Below are 11749 nucleotides of genomic sequence, written 5' to 3'. Positions count from 1 at the left end.
GGACTGTGACGCAACAGTTTGTTTACATGTAACGTCTTCCACTCTTCTTTGTCTCATTTTTGTCCACCAAAAGTTTCATGCTGTGTGTTACTGACTTGTTGGAGTGCTAATCAGGCATATTTGGTCAGTGCATGACTGCAAGCTAATCAATGCTAACATTCTATTTAGGATATCTGTATATACAAACCCCGTTTCCATATGAGTTGGGAAATTGTGTTAAGATGTAAATATTATCAGAATACAATGATTTGCAAATCATTTTCAATCCATATTCAGTTGAATATGCTACAAAGACAACATATTTGATGTTAAAACTGATAAACATTGTTTTTTAAACATCTTTTTGCAAATAATCATTAACTTTTGAATTTGATGCCAGCAACACGTGACAAAGAAGTTGGGAAAGGTGGCAATAAATACTGATAAAGTTGAGGAATGCTCATCAAACACTTATTTGGAACATCCCACAGGTGTGCAGGCTAATTGGAAACTGGTGGGTGCCATGATGGGTATAAAAGCAGCTCCCATGAAACTCTTAAGTAATTCACAAACAAGGATGGGGTGAGGCTCACCAATTTGTAAGCAAATTGTCGAACAGTTTTAGAACAGCATTTCTCAACGAGCTATTGCAAGAAATTTAGGGATTTTAGAATCTACGGTCCGTAAAATCATCAAAAGGTTCAAGGAATCTGGAGAAATCACTGCACGTAAGCTATGATATTACTGACCTTTGAGCCCTCAGGCGGTACTGCATCAAAAACCGACATCAATGTGTAAATGATATCACCACATGGGCTCAGGAACACCTCATAAAACCACTGTCAGTAACTACAGTTGGTCGCTACATCTGTAAGTACAAGTTAAAACTATACTATGCAAAGCAAAAGCCATTTATCAACAACACCAAGGAACGCCGCCGGTTTCGCTGGGCCCGAGCTCATCTAAGATGGACTGATGCAAAGTAGTAAAGTGTTCTATGGTCTGACAAGTCCACATTTCAAATTATATTTGGAAACTATGGACGTGGTGTCCTCCAGAACAAAGAGGAAAATAACCATCCGGATTGTTATAGACGCAAAGTTAAAAAGCCAGCATCTGTGATGGTTTAGGGTTGTATTAGTGCCCAAGGCATGGGTAACTTACACATCTGTGAAGGCACCATTAATGCTGAAAGGTACATACAGGATTTGAAGCAACATATGTTGTCATCCAAGCAACGTTATCATGGACGTCCCTGCTTATTTCAGCAAGACAATGCAAAGCCACGTGTTACAACAGCGTGGCTTCGTAATAAAAGAGTGCGGGTACTTTCCTGGCCCGCCTGCAGTCCAGACCTGTCTCCCGTCGAAAATGTGTGGCACATTATGAAGCGTAAAATATGACAGCGGAGACCCCGGACTGTTGAACGACTAAAGCTCTACATAAAACAAGAATGGGAAAGAATTCCACTTTAAAAGCTTCAACAATTAGTTTCCTAAGTTTCCAAATGTTTATTAAGTGTTGTTAAAAGAAAAGGTGATGTAACAAAGTGGTGAACATGCCCTTTCCCAACTACTTTGGCACATGTTGCAGCCATGAAATTCCAAGTTAATTATTATTTGCAACAAAAAAAAAGTTTGAGTTTGAACATCAAATATCTTGTCTTTGTAATGCATTCAATTGAATATTGGTTGAAAAGGATTTGCAAATTATTCTATTCCGTTTATATTTACATCTAACACAATTTCCCAACTCATATGAAACGGGGTTTGTACATATTGCATCATTATGCCTCGTATGTAGGTATATTGAGCTAATTTTCTAACCTTTACTTATGTCTTCTGTGTGTATAATTTAGTTTTGCATGTCTCATGACACATTATCTGTAGATAGATAGATAAAAAGTAACAAGATAAAAAGTAACAATGAAAATAAAAATATAACCATAAAAATAAGAACATAACAAAAGAAACTAGGCAGAGTGACCATGTTATTAAAATATATATTTTTTGAAAAACGGTAATTTTGTCAATCAATGATTATTTATATAGCCCTAAATCAACCATTTTCTACCGCTTGTCCCGTTCGGGGTCGCGGGGGGTATGATGTGTATATTGCACCTTAAAAATGTATTGCACTGTTATTGCTATTTATTGCCCTGCTTTTGTTGCAATGTATTTCAGTATTGTTATTGCTTTGAGTCCCCTGTCATCCTAATAAGAGAGAGGAGTTGTACGGTCTGATGGCGTGTGGGAGAAAGGAGTTTTTTAGTCCTGCACTTGAGACAGAGTCTCATTCTCTACCTGGACTGTACACACCATCGGTTTCCTGGATATGCTGATCCTCATTCCAGCTGCTCAACACTCAGCTGCGAACCGATCCAGTGAGAGCTGAAGGTCACGAACCGAAGGTGCCATCAGGACCACATCATCTGCAAACAGCAGTGACGCAACCTTCAGACCCCCGAGACGTATACCCTCTCCGCCATGGTTATGACTCTGCCTTCAAAATCCTGTCCATGAAAATCACAAACAGGATAAGTGACAGAGCACAGCCCTGGCGGAGACCAACCCCCACTGGAAACGGATCCGACTTACATCCAAGCAACCGGACAGAACTCTCGCTTCGGTTGTATGGATATTGGATGGCTCTCAGCAGGGTTCCCCTCACCCCGTACTCCCTCAGCACCTCCCACAGGATCTCCCGGGGGACCCGGTCAGCCGCCTTCTCTAAATCCACAAAGCACATGTAGACTGGATAGGCATACTCCCAGGCCTTCTCCAGGATACCCGCAAAAGTAAAGAGCTGGTCAGTTTTTCCACGACCAGGATGGAATCCATATTGCTTCACTTGAATCTGAGGTTCGCCTATTGGCCGGACCCTCCTTTCCAGTACCTTGGCGTAAACTTACCCAGAAAGGCTGAGTAGTGTGATGCCCCTATAATTAGCACATCCCCCTTTTTGAATAGGGGAACCACCACCCCAGTCTGCCACTCCCTCGGCACTGTCCAAGACATCAATGCAATGTTGAAAAGGCGTATCAACCAAGACAGCCACTCAACACCCAGAGCCTTCAGCATTTCTGGACCAATCTCGTCAACCCCTGGAGCTTTGCCACTGTGGAGTTGTCTAACTACCTCAGTGACTTCACTCCGAGAGATCGACGTCGATTCCCCATCATCCTCAGGCTCCGCTCCTGTCAGGGAGGGTGTGTCTGGTGTAGTATGGGTTCAGGAGTTCCTAAAAGTGCTCTTTCCGACTTCCTCACTTGCAGTCAGCAGAGTCCCATCCTTGGTGTACACAGCTTGGATGGTTCCCTGCTTCCCCCTCCACAGGTACTGCATGGTCTTCCTGAACAGCTTTGGTGCCGCCCGATAGTCCTTCTCCATGAATTCGCCAAACTGCTCCCACACCCTCTGCTTAGCCTCGTCCACAGCCACGGCCGCTGCCCTTTGTGCCTGTCGGTACCTTGCGACTGCCTCTGGAGCCTCCTGGGATAACATTCCCCGGTAGGACTCCTTCTTCAGTTGGACGGCTTCTCTGACCACTGCTGTCCACCAGGGTGTTCGAGGGTTACCGCCCCTTCAGGCACCTAAGACCTTCTGGCCACAGCACACAGCTGCAGCTTTAGCAATAGAGGCTTTGAACATTGCCCATTCCTGTTCAATGTCCCCAACCTCCACAGGGATGGAAGGGAATTCCCGCCGGAGATGGGAGTTGAAGTCCTTCCAGACACAGAACTCTTCCAAATGTTCCAAGTTCACCTGCACTACACACTTGGATTTGCCAGGTCTGTCCAGAGGTTTCCCTCGCCAACTTACCATCAGTTGACAGTTCAGCCCCTCTCTTCACCCAAGTGTCCAAGACATACGGCCTCAGATCAGCTGATACGATTACAAAATCAATCATTGAACTTTGGTCTAGGGTGCTCTGGTACCAGGTACACCTATGAGCATCATTATGCTTGAACATGGTCCATGACTAGTCATATATATCCGTTCCTCCCAATCACGCCAGTCCAAGTATCACTGTCATTGCCCACTTGCACGTTGAAGTCCCCAAGCAAGACTATGGAATCCCCTGCCGGCGCCCCATACAGGACCCCATGCAAGGTATCCAAGAAGGGCGAATACTCTGAACTCTTGTTTGATGCGTACGCACCCTCCAAGCCTAAGGCGAAGGGAGGCGACCCTCTTGTCCACTGGGGTTAATTCCATCGTACAGGCACTCAGCCAGGGACTCGTGAGGATCCCCACACCCGCCTGGGCCCTCACACCCTGAGCAACTCCAGAAGTGAACAAGGTACATCCCTTGTCCAGGAGAGTGGTTTCTGAGCCCTTGTTATGAGTGGAGGTAAGCCCCACTAGATCCAACAGGTAGCGGTCCACCTCCCGCATCAGCTCAGGCTCCTTCCCCACCAGCGTAGAGACGATCCACGTCCGTTTAAGTCAACCTCTGCTGCCCCAAATTGGTCCGTCTGGAGCCTCCACTTTCACTTCCATCTACTTGGCCAAATCACCCAACCCCACTGGTTCCGACCGCAGGTGGTGGACCCACATGGCGGAGAGGATGGTGTGTCCACGTAGCTCGGTATAGCTCGGTTGGTTGAGCGGCCGTGCCAGCAACTTGAGGGTTGCAGGTTCGATTCCCGCTCCCGCCATCCTAGTCAATGCCGTTGTGTCCTTGGGCAAGACACTTTACCCGCCTGCTTCCAGTGCCACCCACACTGGTTTAAATGTAACTTAGATATTGGGTTTCACTATGTAAAGTGCTTTGAGTCACTAGAGAAAAGCGCTATATAAATATAATTCACTTCTTCGGGCTGTGCCACCAGGTGATCGCTGACGAACCCTGCCTCCGGGCCTAGCTCCGGAGGAGGGCCCCAGGCTTCCTCCGGGCCTGGTAACTCATCTTCTCTTAGTTTCTTTCATGGGGGGTATAGTAACCCTGATGGGTGCGGCATTCGGGTGCTACACCTTGCCCAAGGGTGACCCAGAACTATGTAAGGCAGGGGCGTTCAACTCCCTGAGGCTTTATACAAGCCCACATACCTTGACATGTATGGCTGATTACTAAATTTGACCTTCATTCACTTGCATACAGAGTTTGTCTAAAGTCAATGTGAGCATCAAACTAGCATTGATCATACAGAGTGACAGCTATTCTTGACATCTTCGACTAAAGACCTTTATCAAACAGACCATGGCGACAATATATCCAATATAATCAATTCTGCCTCCTTTTGGTCAGTATAAAATGCCAATATTTCTCATAATGGCTTCTCCTTATTGTGACTGTGCCACTAAGTGTGTTACGTTAGTTGTCCAACATTTGGATGAATACCAAAGTCTTGTAATGTAAACCGTAGTATATGAATCCATTACATCATACTTTGCGTCTTTGTCGTCACTTCCACAGCTCAATCCATATCACCAGTGTACTTATTACAATATACTACAGTACTCTCGGCCCCAATCTCTCCATTATGAATGAACTCATTTCCAGGCGAGTGAATAAACAAGTGTTATCATGACACGAACAAAGCACATTTCAGAGGCACACTCACAGGCAAGTAGCTCCGCTGCTGTTGCAAAAATAGACAGGACTCGAGCGCACAACAAGGGGTGAGTGATGGATAATCCTAATGTGAGTGTGGGTAGGAAATAACCTTTTGGACTTCACTCTTTTTGGTATGTTCTTTATTTGGTGTGGTGTTGATTTGGTTCTCTTGGCAACCATGGGGGTGGATTTTAATGTGTCTGAAGGGATGTGAGGCTACATCTCACTTTTATCACCTCGCTACTGGATATGGGAAAATGGAAATAAAAGATATATATTTTTCCGTCCAAAATAAACTGTAGTATTTATACTAAACATACAAAGCTCTCAATTTGCCGGGCGATCTACGTTCCCATCCTCACCTATGGTCATGAGCTTTGGGTCATGACCGAAAGGACAAGATCACGGGTACAATTGGCCGAAAAGAGTTTCCTCCGCCGTGTGGTGGGGCTCTCCCTTAGAGATAGGGTGAGAAGATCTGTCATCCGAGGGAAGCTCAAAGTAAAGCCGCTGCTCCTCCACTTCGAGGAGCCAGATGAGGTTGTTCCGATCGGCAGGAGGTCAAGGGGGAGACCCAGGACAGGTTGGGAAGACTATGTCTCCAGGCTGGCCTGGGAACACCTCAGGATCCTCTGGGAGGAGCTGGACAAAGTGGCTGGGGAGACGGAAGTCTGGGCTTCTCTGCTTAGGCTGCTGCACCTGCGACCCGACCTCGATTTAGCGCAAGAAAATGGATGGATGGATACATTATAGTACTAAGCATTATAATAATAACAAAATGCACATTCTAACTTTTTGGGTTATCATTATTATTATTAAATTATTAGTCATATATTAAGCAGCACAGGGATAGGCTCCAGCGACCCCGAGAGGGACACGCGGTAGAAAAAGGATGAATAGTTGTACAAACCCCGTTTCCCTAAGAGTTGGGAAATTATGTTAGATGTAAATATAAGCGGAATACAATGATTTGCAAATCATTTTCAACCCATATTCAGTTGAATATGCTACAAAGACAACATATTTGATGTTCAAACTGATAAACTTTTTGTTGTTGTTGTTGCAAATAATCATTAACTTTAGAATTTGATCCCAGCAACATGTGACAAAGAAGTTGGGAAAAGTGGCAATAAATACTGATAACGTTGAGAAATACTCATCAAACACTTATTTGGAACATCCCACAGGTCCATCCCATCCATTTCCTACCGCTTATTCCTTTTCGGGGTCACGGGGGGCGCTGGCGCCTATCTCAGCTACAATCGGGCGGAAGGCGGGGTACACCCTGGACAAGTCGCTACCTCATCTCAGGGCCAACACAGATAGACAGACAACATTCACACTCACATTCACACACTCGGGCCAATTTAGCGTTGCCAATCAACCTATCCCCAGGTGCGTGTCTTTGGAGGTGGGAGGAAGCCGGAGTACCCGGAGGGAACCCACGCATTCACGGGGAGAACATGCAAACTCCACACAGAAAGATCCCGAGCCTGGATTTGAACCCAGGACTGCAGGACCTTCGTATTGTGAGGTAGACGCACTAACCCCTCTGCCACCGTGAAGCTCACAGGTGTGCAGGCTAATTGGAAACAGGTTGGTGCCATGATTTGGTATAAAAGCAGCTTCCAGGAAATGCTAAGTAATTCACAAACAAGGATGAGGTGAGGGTCACCAATTTGTAAGCAAATTGTCGAACAGTTTTGGAACAACGTTTCTCAACTAGCTATTGCAAGGAATTTAGGTATTTTACCATCTACGGTCCGTAAAATCATCAAAAGGTTCAGAGAATCTGGAGAAATTACTGCACGTAAGCGATGATATTACAGACCTTTGATTCCTCAGGCGGTACTGCATCAAAAACCGACATCAGTGTCCAACGGATATCACTACATGGGCTCAGGAACACTTCATAAAACCACTGTCAGTAACTACAGTTGGTTGCTACATCTGTAAGTGAAAGTTAAAACTCTACTATGCAAAGCAAAACCCATTTATCAACAACACCAAGGAACGTCACTGGCCTCTCTGGGCCCGAGCTCATCGAAGATGGACTGATGCAAAGTGGAAAAGTGTTCTGTGGTCTGACGAGTCCACATTTCAAATTATATTTGGAAACTGTGGACATGGTGTCCTCTGGAACAAAGAGGAAAATAACCATCCGGATTGTTATAGGCGCAAAGTTCAAAAGCCAGCATCTGTGATGGTTTGGGGTTGTATTAGTGCCCAAAGCATGGGTAACTTACACATTTGTGAAGGCACCATTAATGCTGAATGGTCCATACAGGTTTTGGAGCAACATATGTTGTCATCCAAACAACGTTATCATGGATGCCCCTGCTTATTTCAGCAAGACAATGCAAAGCCACGTGTTACAACAGCGTGGCTTCGTAATAAAAGAGTGCGGGTACTTTCCTGGCCCGCTTGCAGTCCAGACCTGTTTCCCATCAAAAATGTGTGGCACATTATGAAGCCTAAAATACAACAGCGGAGACCCTGGACAGTTGAACGACTGAAGCTCTACATAAAACAAGAATGAGAAAGAATTCCACTTTCAAAGCTTCAACAATTAGTTTCCTAAGTTCCCAAATTTTTATTGAGTGTTTTTTAAAGAAAAGGTGATGTAACACAGTGGTGAACATGCCCTTTCCTAACTACTTTGGCATGTGTTGCAGCCATGAAATTCTAAGTTACCGTAATTATTATTTAAATTAGTTTGAAGTTTGAACATCAAATATCTTGTTTTTGTAGTGCATTCAATTGAATATGGGTTGAAAAGGATTTGCAATTCATTGTATTCCGTTTATATTTACATCTAACACAATTTCCCAACTCATATGGAAACAGGGTTTGTATGTTATGCGTGGATGTGTGTGTGTGTGTGTATATATATATATATATACATATATATATATATATATATGTGTATATATATATCTATATCTATATATATATATATATATATATAAAAACACATATATATTTTGTGTGTATATATATATGTTTATATCTATATGTGCGTGCGTGCGTGTGTGTATACATATATAAACACATATATATATATATATATATATTGTGTTTATATATACAGTATATATGTATACATATATATTATATATGTATATACATATGTGTATATATATATTTATATATCTATGTATATTTACATATACATATATACAAATATACATATTTATATCTATATATTTACATATACATGTATTTATGTATACATATATAAATGTATATATAAATATATGTGTATATATGTATATGTAAATATATGTGTGTGTATATATATATATATGTGTATACATCTATAGATGTATATATAAATATATATATATATGTGTGTATATAATATATCTGTATATGTATAAATATATATGTGTATATATAAATATATATGTATGTATATATAATATACATATATGCATATGCATACATCTATACATTTACATATATATATATATATATATATATATATATATATATATACATACAAATATAATACATGTGGTTATTATTTTATTATATTTATTTTGTTACATTAAAAAAATAGTTTTCCATCCACAATATAGTAATTTCTAAATTTAAACTATTGCTACTACTACTGATGACAATAATAACATAAGTTGCCTTCCTATTTTTTACTATTGATACAATAATAATGAAACACGGTATTCATATTTTTATTTTTGTTGCAATGATTATTATTTTTATTTCTAATTACTACTATTTTCTCAATTGAAAAACATTCACATATTATCTAAATGTTTTTTTCCCCCAAATCCAAACTCACATCCCACTTATTTATAATAATAACTAAAAAATGTCTATTATTGTTTTATTGTTAATGTTTACAGTAGTACTTTTTGTATAGTAATAATAATAATAATAATAATAATACAAGCAATTAGTAGTAGTACGAAAATAGCAAATAGAAAAGTGTTATGAACTGATATACTGTTCATAATTTGGGTATTTTGTGAAAAAAATGTCAGTGCATTGTTGCATAAAATACAGAAACAGATAAGAATACAAAAAATGGTTCGTTATAAATATCCATCCATCCATTTTCTTGTCCTTCTCAGGGTGCCTGAGCCTATCCCAGCTGGATTCAGGTATAAGGCAGGGTACACCCTGGACAAGTCGCCACCTCATCGCAGGGTCAATACACACAGACAGACAACATTCACACTCACATTCACACTAAAGACCACTTAGTGAATAGATAAATATTAAATATAATGTTTAAGTTTATATATATATTATGTATGTACATATATATGTATACGTAAGTCAAGAAATAATATGAAAGGTGTCCAAAGAGCAACATTTATTATCATCATTATGTTTTTTATCATTATTATGGCTGAATCAATGTTGGGCCCTCTGCTGTTGTTATCTGGTACTGACACTGCAGTGAGGAGGGGAGAGTGGGTAAGCTTTTTTCTGAGGTCATGGAAGTGACCCTGCGATGAGGTGGCGACTTGTCCAGGGTGTACCCCGCCTTCCGCCCGATTGTAGCTGAGATAGGCGCCAGCGCCCCCCGCGACCCCAAAAGGGAAAAAGCGGTAGAAAATGGATGGAAAATGGATGGAAGTGATGGTTGGGTTTCTCATAAGAACACCCACATGAGGCATTCAGATCACATGACATGCAACGTAAATCAAACTTTTACATATGCTGTACATGTTTTGAATGCAATCATTGTTATTCCCAGGGGAGTTGCCTCGGTGGTTCATGTGTGGATGATACAAACCGGTTACACACTGAGCTCTGTTTGGCATTTTTTAGATAGTTTTGGTTCTCCTCACAGGCTGATTCTCCACCCCCACATTTTACTCCCGCCGCCCGAGCATTGCCTAAATTATGTTGTAGAGACGTGCGTAAGCACTGACTTTCTATTTCGAGCTGAATGAAAAAGAGTCTTGGCACTTGGATTCAGCCAGGAAGAAACCCATTTTGTTCTAATGAATTCTGGCTTCCACATAGGAAATTAACCATGCTTTATTCTGCTCCACATTGGAAAAGGGGCCTTCGACTGTTGACTTGAGCTTATTAAAGCTATAGCTTCAGGAGTTCTTTAAAAAACAGAAGTTAAGTATTTGTAGCTTTTTCATCTTAAACGGACTATGAGTCACACTGAACTCTTGGCTGTTTACGAGGAAAATCATTCTCAACTAAAATAACTACATGTTTCCAAACTTGTTTCCGCACGTAAAAGAACAGGACAAAGATAGTCTTTAGAGGCCTGGAGAAGCTCCTTCAGCAACAGGAAGGAACGCTATTGCTGCATGTTCATTTTTATCCACAGCCTTAGACTTTATTACACCCAAATTTAAACACTGTAATCTGTACATATGTGTTTAGTTTTCCCAAAGGAGGATATGTTCATCCTATCGTACCCTACCCCACCTTTTCTACCGCTTGTCCCTTTTGGGGTCGCGGGGGTGCTGGAGACTATCTCAACTACATTCGGGCGGAAAGCGGGGTACACCATGGACAAGTCGCCACCTCATCGCAGGGCCAACACAGATAGACAGACAACATTCAACATTACATTCACACACTCGGGCCAATTTAGTGTTGCCAACCAACCTATCCCCAGGTGACCTAACCAAACCTAACCTATTCTATCCCTCCTTATCTTATCCTATCCTAACCTAAGCCTCCCCCCATAGACCCACTAGACACATAAATACAATACGGAAGATGACAGATTGGAAGTTGTCGGCCAACAGGAGGGTCTTGATGATCGGCGACGGCAATCTGGCGCACTTACCACCTTTTCACAGAGACGACCTGCAGATTGACAGTTATCCGGAGGCCAACTTCCGCCACGCAGAGGCCATCCTAGTTAAGGCCAGAGTCTCTGTTCAGGTTGACGTGTTGGTCCTAGCCTTTGGGATCAACAACCGTGAGCAAAAGGTTAGGGAGATGACCATTAAACAGCTCCAAGGTGCAATCAGGGCAGCCAGGAACACCTTCCCTCATGCCCGGGTGGTAATCCCCCCAGTGAACTATTCGGCCCGTCTGCCCGTGGAGCAAAGAACCACCTCGAGCAGCTGAATAGTTTCATCAGGAGCCATTATGCTCACATCCCGGCCCTCGACAGCCGGGACTTTGAGACCCAAGCAGACCTCGTCCACTGGACGCAGGGCACGGCCAACCTTATGCTTAAGCATTGGCTTCGGGATTTAAACTT

General features: G+C 42.3%; 1 long non-coding RNA gene across 1 annotated transcript in view; it reads right to left on the bottom strand.

Moving 5' to 3' along the window:
• Window positions 1-10803: 10803 nt before the first annotated feature.
• LOC133561988 (uncharacterized) overlaps window positions 10804-11749 on the bottom strand; it is a 40087-nt gene continuing 39141 nt past the window's right edge. Inside the window, exon 4 of the long non-coding RNA XR_009808813.1 lies at window positions 10804-11444. This is a non-coding gene — a long non-coding RNA (uncharacterized LOC133561988). The remainder of the gene's footprint in view (window positions 11445-11749) is intronic.

The sequence above is a fragment of the Nerophis ophidion genome, linkage group LG11 (assembly GCF_033978795.1).
Source record: "Nerophis ophidion isolate RoL-2023_Sa linkage group LG11, RoL_Noph_v1.0, whole genome shotgun sequence".
NCBI classification, from domain to species: domain Eukaryota; kingdom Metazoa; phylum Chordata; class Actinopteri; order Syngnathiformes; family Syngnathidae; genus Nerophis; species Nerophis ophidion.
The sequence above is the reverse complement of the archived record's forward strand: the minus strand, read 5'-3'. Positions and strand labels throughout refer to the sequence as shown.